This window comes from Triticum aestivum, chromosome 3B (assembly GCF_018294505.1).
Source record: "Triticum aestivum cultivar Chinese Spring chromosome 3B, IWGSC CS RefSeq v2.1, whole genome shotgun sequence".
Lineage (NCBI taxonomy): Eukaryota > Viridiplantae > Streptophyta > Magnoliopsida > Poales > Poaceae > Triticum > Triticum aestivum.
Window position 1 is genome coordinate 1,090,505 of NC_057801.1, and position 9,471 is coordinate 1,099,975.

The following is a 9,471-nucleotide window of genomic DNA, read 5'->3' on the forward strand; positions in this document are numbered from 1 at the left end:
AAAGAAAAATGAAAACACGAGAATAGGAGGCATCAGTAACCAAGGTGGAGCTACAAGCCTGCTTTTCATGAGGCTGATTTGATGATCTAGATGAGTCTTCTTTCCAAAGCGAGTGAGATGCCAAAACATCATGGATTGAATGCTCGGAAGGATTACTTCGTTGACTGGCCTAGCCAGTCTAGGAGAACCTCAAGGACGGCAGGTTCAACCTCCTCCGTGGTCATCTTGCATAGCTCGTCTTACCCAGGGTACTCAGCCTGCCAATCCTCACATGCACAGCTTGTTCTCACAGGCCTCCATCCCCCTGTCTTTTTTCTTTTGTGAAAACTGACAAAGAAGGATTTGGCAGCAAACACCAGTAGTGCTTAGACATGACGTCACATGAAAACACAATTGTCCTCACGCATCTCTCTGTTGGGTCTACTCTCGCGACCCTCACCCTCCTCGCAAACCTAGGCGGCCGCAGCGGCGCTAGTCCCGATCTCCTACTTCTCGGACTACCCTAGACAGCCATCGTCACCCTCCTCCTAGTGTGTTTCTCGTGCAGCTCACAGACAGTGCGGCGGCCGTGATGGGGGCGGCGGTGATGTGATAATCCCCGTTGTCTCTATTGAGTTGTACACTTGTATTGTTGCGTTCTCATGTGAATGCGTACATGGCATTCGTGCGCTAAGGACAAATGGTAATCCTTATCCACACATGTGCGTCATGGTTAATATCATACATAGCTGGTCAGCGGAAACCGTGTAAAATTGGCATCCCCCAGAATATATCCCCTCACCCACCATGCCCCTTTATGCTACCTCAACCACCTCCGCAGCCATCCAACCGACCCATGGCTTCCAAGAGTCAAATCATCGCCAAACGCGCTGGTGATGCTGCTGGCGCGGCCGAACACAACACAGGTTCCCAGGTGGCACGGATGGATTATGCCGCGACCCCTGCCGCATCTGCATTTGAAGCTGTGGTTGCGGCAGCGCGGGAATGTGGACGCAGTAGTTGTAGTTGTATGCGAGCAAGATGCCGCGGCCATCGTGGCCGCAAACACAGATGAGGTCGTTGTCGTGGCACACATATGGAAGGGGACACGACCGCTGCCGCACGCACCAATGTCGCCGTGGACGCCTCCATCAAGGCGCTGCAGGCTTAGGAAATTTTCCAAGACTTGATCTATGTCAACAAGGACATTTCCAAGAAAGGATGTTGCATGGGGCTATGGAATATTTTAACGCCAAGGCCATTGAGCTCGAGAACTACCGACAATGGCGAACTCTGACTACGAGTATTTCAACCACTACTCCACCAACGAAGATGAGTAGCTCATCGCTATCGATAGATAATGTCCATTGTTTAACTAATTATTATGCAACAAGATAGGAAATATGACGTTGAGTTACCTATGTAATGGATTTTTGGTTCAATTTACCACATAAGTAAATATTTATAATCTTGCAGGAAGACATTGTTCAGAGCTGTTATTGGGATCCAGGGCGACCTTATGATCTGAGACGTGAGATGGATCCCATCCCTTCTGATGTGACACTTCAATCCATCTTGGAGAGCGCTGATAAAAGTAGATGGGCCCGCTACCTGAGTGAAATTGTGACACTTGTCCTGCCTCTGTGCATGTTGCAAGGCAAGAACTCCGGTCTTCTTCTGGATTTCTTTTTATATTTTTTTTAAGAAAAGTGTGATCATGTTATCCATTATATCTTGAGACACCCAATAGAGACACATGCCCTTGACTTTGGTTTATTTACTGAATTTGTTTATTCAAACTAGCATAGGAATGTGTTGCTGTATGGGACTTTATATTTCTTTAGATAGCTTATAAAAACAAATATACTATATAGTGTAAAAATTTAATATGTCGTTTTATTGAATTTGATGGTCAAGTGAGAAACCAATACTAAAGATGCATTGTACAGTTTGGTAATATCAGAACTAGTGTTCTTATGTGATCGTGTAATGCTTAGAGCTTGAGTCGTTTGAAATATCGATTAGCTTTTATTTAAGTTTCCACTAAGATGGTTGAGTGTTGAAGTATGTTATGTTATTATGGTGTGGGCATGTGAAGAATTGATGAGATGTCAGGGTTTTCTCTTACTTCGTAGACCATTGTTTTCTGCCTCTATCAAGGTCAAGGATCAATGTCAGTTTCTGTCACTACCAAGAGCAATGATCAATGTGACCTTGCTTCTTTCTTTCCTTTTTCTCTTCATTCTAGAGCTTAAACAACTCAGATTTCTGCATTGATTTGACAATTTGGCTGGGCATCTTATTGACTTTCTTTCATGACTCAACAGATTAGAACTTGTTAGGAGACCAGTGGTTGATATATGCAACATTTGCATGCTCTTGCCCACCTGATAACAAAGAATTCGTCCCCAAAGCAGCGAGAGACATCTTCCATACAATTTTCCCATCGCTGCGCCATGGTTCAGAAGGATATGCAGTAAGATGATTATTTTTCCAAGCGTTCATACTCCACCTTGCATATTAATCTTATCTAGTTTTGCACTATAATGACTTTTGTGGGACAATCATGAGCTAACAGACTATGGATTAAAGTATTAATGCCATTTTGCTGTATATTGAATCTCAGTCAAGCATTTTCAACATAGTACATGATTAGTTGATTATGGCATCAGTACGTGAATTAACTTATCCTTTTGGTTTATTTTTGTTTCTGCAGCTTGCTGCTACGGCTGCACTTGGGCACTCACATCTAGAAGTATGTGAAATCATGTTTGGTGAACTTGCATTTTTTCTTGAGGATGTTTCATCAGAAACTGAAGGAAAATCAAAATGGAAGGTACATCGGCTTTACCTTCTTCCAATATCAGTATAGTGGTTAAATTGTTGGATTCATTGAAGTCACTGCCTCTTTATTCCTTAAACATCTTCACTGAAGAGGTTAAATATTTGGTAGACCTTCCTGTTTCAGTGAAACTTACATTTGCTTCTCTCATGACATATCTTATTTGATTCAGTTGACTTTACATAGCTATGTAGCTTAATAAGCTCTTTCATTTCTCTTTGGCCATATTCCATGCCCAATATTCTAACTTATTAGTTAAAATATAGTAAAATGCACATATCATTTGTATTTCTTTTTTTTTTTGCATTAGTCTGTATGCAAGAACAAGCACATCAACATTTAAAATAGGCATAATAATGTATGCTCTCTCACTGTAGTTATTTTCTTATGTGTTTGCGTCTGCAGAATCCTAGGTCCCGCCGTGAGGATCTGCGCACTCATGTTGCAAACATACATCGAATGATAGCTGAAAAGATTTGGCCTAGGATGCTTATTCGGAAGCCTGTTCTCCGTTTGCATTTTCTAAAGTTTATTGATGAAACATACCGCCAAATCAACATGTCATCATCTCCGATATGCATTAGCATCTGTCATAAGATATCTAGCTCCTGAGTTTGTTGATGCAAGGTCCGAGAGGTTTGACAACAGAATACGTAAGAAACTTTTTGATCTTCTCCTTAACTGGAGTGATGAATCTGGCAGCTCATGGGGGCAGGAAGGCGGCACTGATTATCGCCGTGAACTTGAGCGATATAAAGCCACTCGAACATAATAGGTCAAGGGAATCACTCGACAAGCTTGCATTTGACAGGGAAATGGCTGAGCAGGGCTACGAGCTCCTCCCCCCGCGTCGCCTCCCCGAGCGGGGCGACCGGGGGCTCTTCCCCCTCCTTGTTGGAATAAGCCACGGCGTGTGTTGTCGGGCTCGTCGGGCGCGTCGGGTGTGCGCGGGACGGGCGGGACGCACTGGTAGCGTCGGGCTCGTCGGGTTCGTCGGGCGTGTCGGTGATGCGCGGGACGTGTGGGACGTGTGGGACGCAGCAGCGTGGCGTGCGTGTGTAGTGTGTCTACCTGTAGCGGTTGCATGTGTATGTGGCGTAGTGGTCAGCCGCATGAGCTAGCTAGGTAGGTGGTTAGCGAGCTGTTGCGAGCAGCCGCGGTGAGCGCGTCGTGGGCTGCATGCGGAGTCCAGCCGCCCCAGTCGCGTAGGAGTGCGTTGTGCCGTTGCATGCAGATGCAGATCGTGGACGCGGCTGTGTAGGAGGGTGGGCAAGGCCCCGTGCGTGAGTGCGTCTGGGTTATAAACTCCCTGTACTGCTGCTAGTTTGGGCGTGGCGAGCCGGTGTTGTGAGAAGAAAAGAAAAGTGCCGGGGCGTTGGTCTCTAGAAAAGTTGCTTCGTCTACCTCCAGTCGAGCGTGAGAGAGAGCTGGCAACAACACTCCTCCCCCTCCCAGCCCCCCCTCCTCCTCCTCCCCTTCCGCCGCCGTCGGCCTGGGCCACCGGGCCTTGCCCGCGTGGTGCCGGCGGCGGCGGCCCCGGCCTTTCCCTCCCGCTTGGCGCCTCGGCTCGGGCGGACGTCGGCCGATGGGGGTGCTCCTCGGCGACAATGGATCCGGCGGCGGCGCAACTCCCTCAGCGGCGCAATGCTGGGTGGCGTGCGGGCGGTGGCACGGCCGCTTGGCGGCGGGGCGACGCGGTGGCTAGCAGCGGGCCTTCCCGGCCCAGATCTAGGCCCTTTTGGGCTCGATCTGGGTCTGGGCGGGCCTGGCCTGGTCTGCTTGCGGCGTCTCCGGCGGGTCGGGGGCGTGACTCGTGCGGGGGGTGGTGGCGACGGTGGCTCGCGTTCTGCAGCGCGGCGACGGGGGCTTCGTGAGCCCATTTCGGGCTCGGCTGGGCCAGGGGTGGCCCGGTTTGCCCCTGTGCTGCGTCCGGCCGGATCCCGCCGGGGGCGGTGGAGGATGTCCCCTCCCGCGAGGCTGCTGATGTTGCTGCTCCTGGTTCCCGGTTGCGTCATCTTGTTTCCGTCGGTCCCGTTTTGTTTGCCATGGTGAGACGGCGATGGAGACTGCTCGATCGTGGTGGCGCAAGTTGGTGGGCGGTGTGTTTGGTGGCGCGGGATGGATTGTCTGGGGTCCTGGCTGGTTGGTGGTTGGGAGAAATCCTTGTCGGCCGGGCTGGCACCGACGCGGTGACGCTCGTGGGCGCCGCCGTGCCTTCCTGAAGGGCGTCGGGCATACCCCTTCCACCTCACCCCTCGCGTACCGGGGGAAACCCTAGGACATGTCCGGGCAACAGCGTCGTCATCGTCGCGATCCTTCTTGAGGGTGTTGTTTGGTATGCGGCGGTCCGGAATGCTAGGAGCGTGGTGGTATTTTCTGGTGGGCGCGGCGGTTGCGGGTCCTCATCGTTTTCGTTGATCCGCCGTTGTTGGCATTATTTTCTCTTCAGTTCCTTTTTTTGTTTGTTTTGGGCTTGCGTGTGTTGTGGCCCCAGCATTTGTATCGTGTGGTCGTTGCTTTATAATATAAAGCGGGGGGCAACCCTTTTTCGGTAAAAATGGCTGAGCAGTTGGAAGCCATCAATTGGGCTTCCATGCATGCTATTGCTTCTTTGCTTTATGGTCCTTGTTTTGATGATAATGCTAGAAAGCTGCCAGGTCGTGTAATATTGTGGATCAATAGTTTTGTTCGGGGAACCAGCTCTGAGAGCACCTTTTGGGCATTCACCAGTAGACCCTCGAACACCATCATACTCAAAGCATACCAATGGAGGACGCTTTGGTGGAAAGGACAAACAAAAGGCTAGTCAGTTTCAAGTTCTCTTAGCAAAAACCGCGTTGAAGAATATTTTGCAGACAAATTTGGATTTGTTCCCTGCTTGCTTCTGTTTTTATGCCTTATACTTTCTGACTGTGTGGCAACAAGTAAACTAATTGCACTTGGTACACATTATGTGTTCTTTAAATTAGCCATTTAGTTGCATTTGTATATTCATGTTGAAGTTCTCTTCTCAAACTGGTCTATTAATTCTTTGGTGACCATTAATTATCTTGTTGATTAATCTTGTTTAGCCTATAGTTTTTACAGCATTGCTTGCCATCACTGTTAAATTGATGGTTTCAATCATCTGTCGATCTCTTTGCAGTGCTATTCTCCAGACGCTGCAATAGCGGATGGGTATTTCAGTGTTGTGGCTGAAGTTTACATGGCGTCAAGAAATTCCAAAATGTGAGATCCAGAGACTTTTGAGCTTGATCCTCTACAAGGTGGTCGATCAAACAAAACTGATCCGTGAACCGTGACAGTGCCCTTCTCCGTGAATGGGCTGAAGATGATGCTGATGGCATTGGACATTATCGGGCATCTGTTGTCGGCAACCTTCCAGACTCCTACCAACAATTCCAGTACAAGCTGTCCTCAAAGCTCGCCAAGGACCATCCTGAACTCAGTGAGCATCTATGCGAGGAAATTATGCAGCGCCAGCTTGAAGCAGCACAGCATCAGGTCGTCACATGCATGGCTCCTTGGATAGAAAATCTCAACTTTGTGAGATTAAAGGAGCGAGAGACTGCTGAAAAGTCTTTATTACGTGACATGGAAGCATGGTGAGATTGAGAAACTATGGAGCACCGTTGCAAGCAATACTCGCAATATTATCCCTGTGCTTAACTTCTTGATTACCAGACGGATAGAGGACTGCGATCAGGTGCCAATCCATCAGCAGGGATCACTGGTGCATTTGCTACCTACTCCCTCTGTAAACTAACATAAGAGCGTTTAGCTCACTATTTTAGTATTCTAAACGCTTTTATATTAGTTTACGGAGGGAGTACTTGTCAGTTGCCAAGCGTGTCAGTCTATACCAAGCTTGTGCGTGGTTCTCTTGATGGCGCAATCAGGAATGTCAGCGGAAACTTGAGCTGGCGGACATCTATCGACAGTCACTGGACGAAGTGTGTCTGGCCCATTGAGTCCATTGGCCCCGGAGGTGACCAACATCCCAAACCCCACTACAGGCCGGTCAGGCCAGCTCCTTCCAGTGTTAATGAACATGTCAGGGCCGTTGATGGGTGTCCGAAGCTCGGCTGGTCATCTGATCTGAGGAGCCGTCATGTTTCCAGGGATAGTGGTGACTACTATTTTGACACCCCAAATTCAAACGATGAATTTCTGCATCAAGGGGGCAGTGGAATTCATGGGATTAATGCTAATGAGCTCCAATCTTGCATTACAGGGGCACCAGCACTTGCTTTTTCACGTGCCGACATAGCTTTGATTCCCCTTGCTGAAATTTCTTATGAAAATGACGAGGACTTGCGTGAAAATTTGCCTCTGTTATTCCATGTCACGTGTGTTTCAATGGATAGCTCGGAAGACATTGTGCTTGAGCATTGCCAGGATTAATTTGCTCGTGAATCTCCTCTACTCGCTTGCTGGCCGGCATCTTGAACTGTAATGAGGTTGAGAGCAGTGAAAGGGAGAATAAGCAGCCTCATGTGGTGAGCTTGATAAAATACATCCAGTCTAAAAGAGGCAGCCTGATCGATGTGGGAGAAGGAGGATCCTACCCTTGTAAGGACTGAGCTTCCTAGCATTTCACTCTTGTCAGCACTCGTACAAAGCATGGTCAGTGCAATTTTCTTCCAGGGGGATCTTGGTGAGACTTGGGGTGCTGAAGCACTTAAGTGGGCCATGGAGTGCACATCCCGTCACTTGGCTTGTCGATCACACCAGATAGCTGCGTATTGCTTCTGAGGTGCGTCCACAGATGCTTGGGTAACCCTGTCCCTTGTGTTCTGGGGTTTGCAATGGAGAATTTGTTGCCCCCCTTTTCTAAAAAAATGGAGAATTTGTTAACACTTCAAGTCATGGTTGAGAACACAGCTGTTCTGGGGCTGCGTTGCACTGATGCATACTCACTTTGTACGCATCTATTGCCAAGTGCTTGAACTCCTGTGTAGGGTGATTGATCGTTTGACCTTCCGTGACCGGACAACTGAAAATGTGTTACTCTCCAGCAATGCCCCGTGATGAATTCGATGTCAATGGGTATATATATAAGCGACCTCCTCAGGCGTGATGAGTCGAGGACTAGCTCAGAGAGGCTGCTGTCTGTCACCGAGACTGGAAAGGTCCCTGATTTTGAAGGCGTGCAGCCGCTGGTACTGAAAGGGGCTCATGTCTAGCGCCAGCCATTGGTCTGCAATCGAGGTGCTATCCAGGATCACGATACCCACATGCGATCCTATATTTTGGAATCCCGAGACAAGGCTGCTGATGCACATCACAGGTCTGCTCCCATGGCTCGGGTTGCAGCTCACCCGGCTGCTGCTCGGGCGCGTCCTCGACACCTGCGCCCTCGGCCGCAAGCGGGACCACAAGCGCCTGGTGCCGTTGGTGGCCAACATCGGGTAGCAGGGGCGCAGGATCATGCTGTTGTTGTTTGTCAACTCAATGTGGCTTGTACATCTATTATCTATAGGAGCTAAAAGATGGCCGGTTCACCTAAGAGAGGGCTTGATGAGGCGCATCCCAGGCGACAGTTGGATGAGCTTTGAACTGGGCAAACTAAAATTTTGAATTTTGAAACCTGTATTTATATGTCCCGCGGCCGGACGCGTAAGGCCTAGCTGCGGAGTTGATGATATATGGATGGATGTACAAAGCTTTTTTGTTCTTCCTTGTTTTGGCTGGAGCTGGAGCAGTATGCATGCATGCATGCATGTGTAAATCTTTTGTGTTATCTTTGCTTTGTGAACCCAAATGCATTGGAACTGCATGTGATCTATCTTCTCCTGCCTTGTTATTTTTTCACGTGATTATCTCTGAGGAGTGACAAGCGCACAATATTCAGAGCTTCAGCAGTGGCCTTCACGTGGCCTCTCAACAAATTTTTTACTCTGTATGCGGACGTAGTCCTCCCTCGCCCATTTGAGGGCGGACTCGTCGTCGGGGGCCATCATGCGGGCGTGCTCCGGCTGTTGGGGATCGTTGCAGAAAGTAAAAAAATTCTCCGCATCACCAAGATCAATCTATGGAGAGACTAGCAACGAGAGAGAGGGGAGTGCATCTTCATACCCTTGAAGATCGTGATGGGGAAGCGTTACATGAACGCGGATGAAGGAGTCATTCTCGAAGCGATTCAGATCGCGGTTGATTCCGATCTAAGCGCCGAACAACGGCGCCTCCGCGTTCAACACACGTACAGCCCGGGGACGTCTCCTCCTTCTTGATCCAGCAAGCGGAGAGGAGAAGTTGAGGGAGAGATCCGGAAGCACGACGGCGTGGTGGTGGAGCTTGCAGTTCTCCGGCAGGGCTTCGCCAAGCACTACTACTATGGAGGAGGTGTTGGGGAGGGAGAGGGCTGCGCCAGGGGAAGGGGTGCGGCTCCCATGCGCCTCCCCACTATATATAGGGGTGCAGGGGGCTGTTTTTTGCCCTCCAAGTCCACTGGGGCGTTCGCAAAGGTGGGGGAAAGAAATCCCATCATTTCTCTTCCCCACCGATTGTTATCCCCCTTTTTTAGGGATCTTGATCTTATCTCTTTGGGATATGATCTTATTCCTTCTAAGGGGGGATCTTCGTGCGCCTTGACCAGGGGTGTGGGGCCTTGCCCCCACTACCCACGTTCATGTGGGTCCCCCATGCAG

At 49.3% G+C, this 9,471-nt stretch overlaps 1 pseudogene; it reads left to right on the plus strand.

Annotated features, from left to right (window-relative positions):
* The first annotated feature begins 875 nt into the window (after positions 1-875).
* On the plus strand, positions 876-8,236 carry LOC123072935 (uncharacterized; annotated as a pseudogene).
* The last annotated feature ends 1,235 nt before the right edge of the window (positions 8,237-9,471 follow it).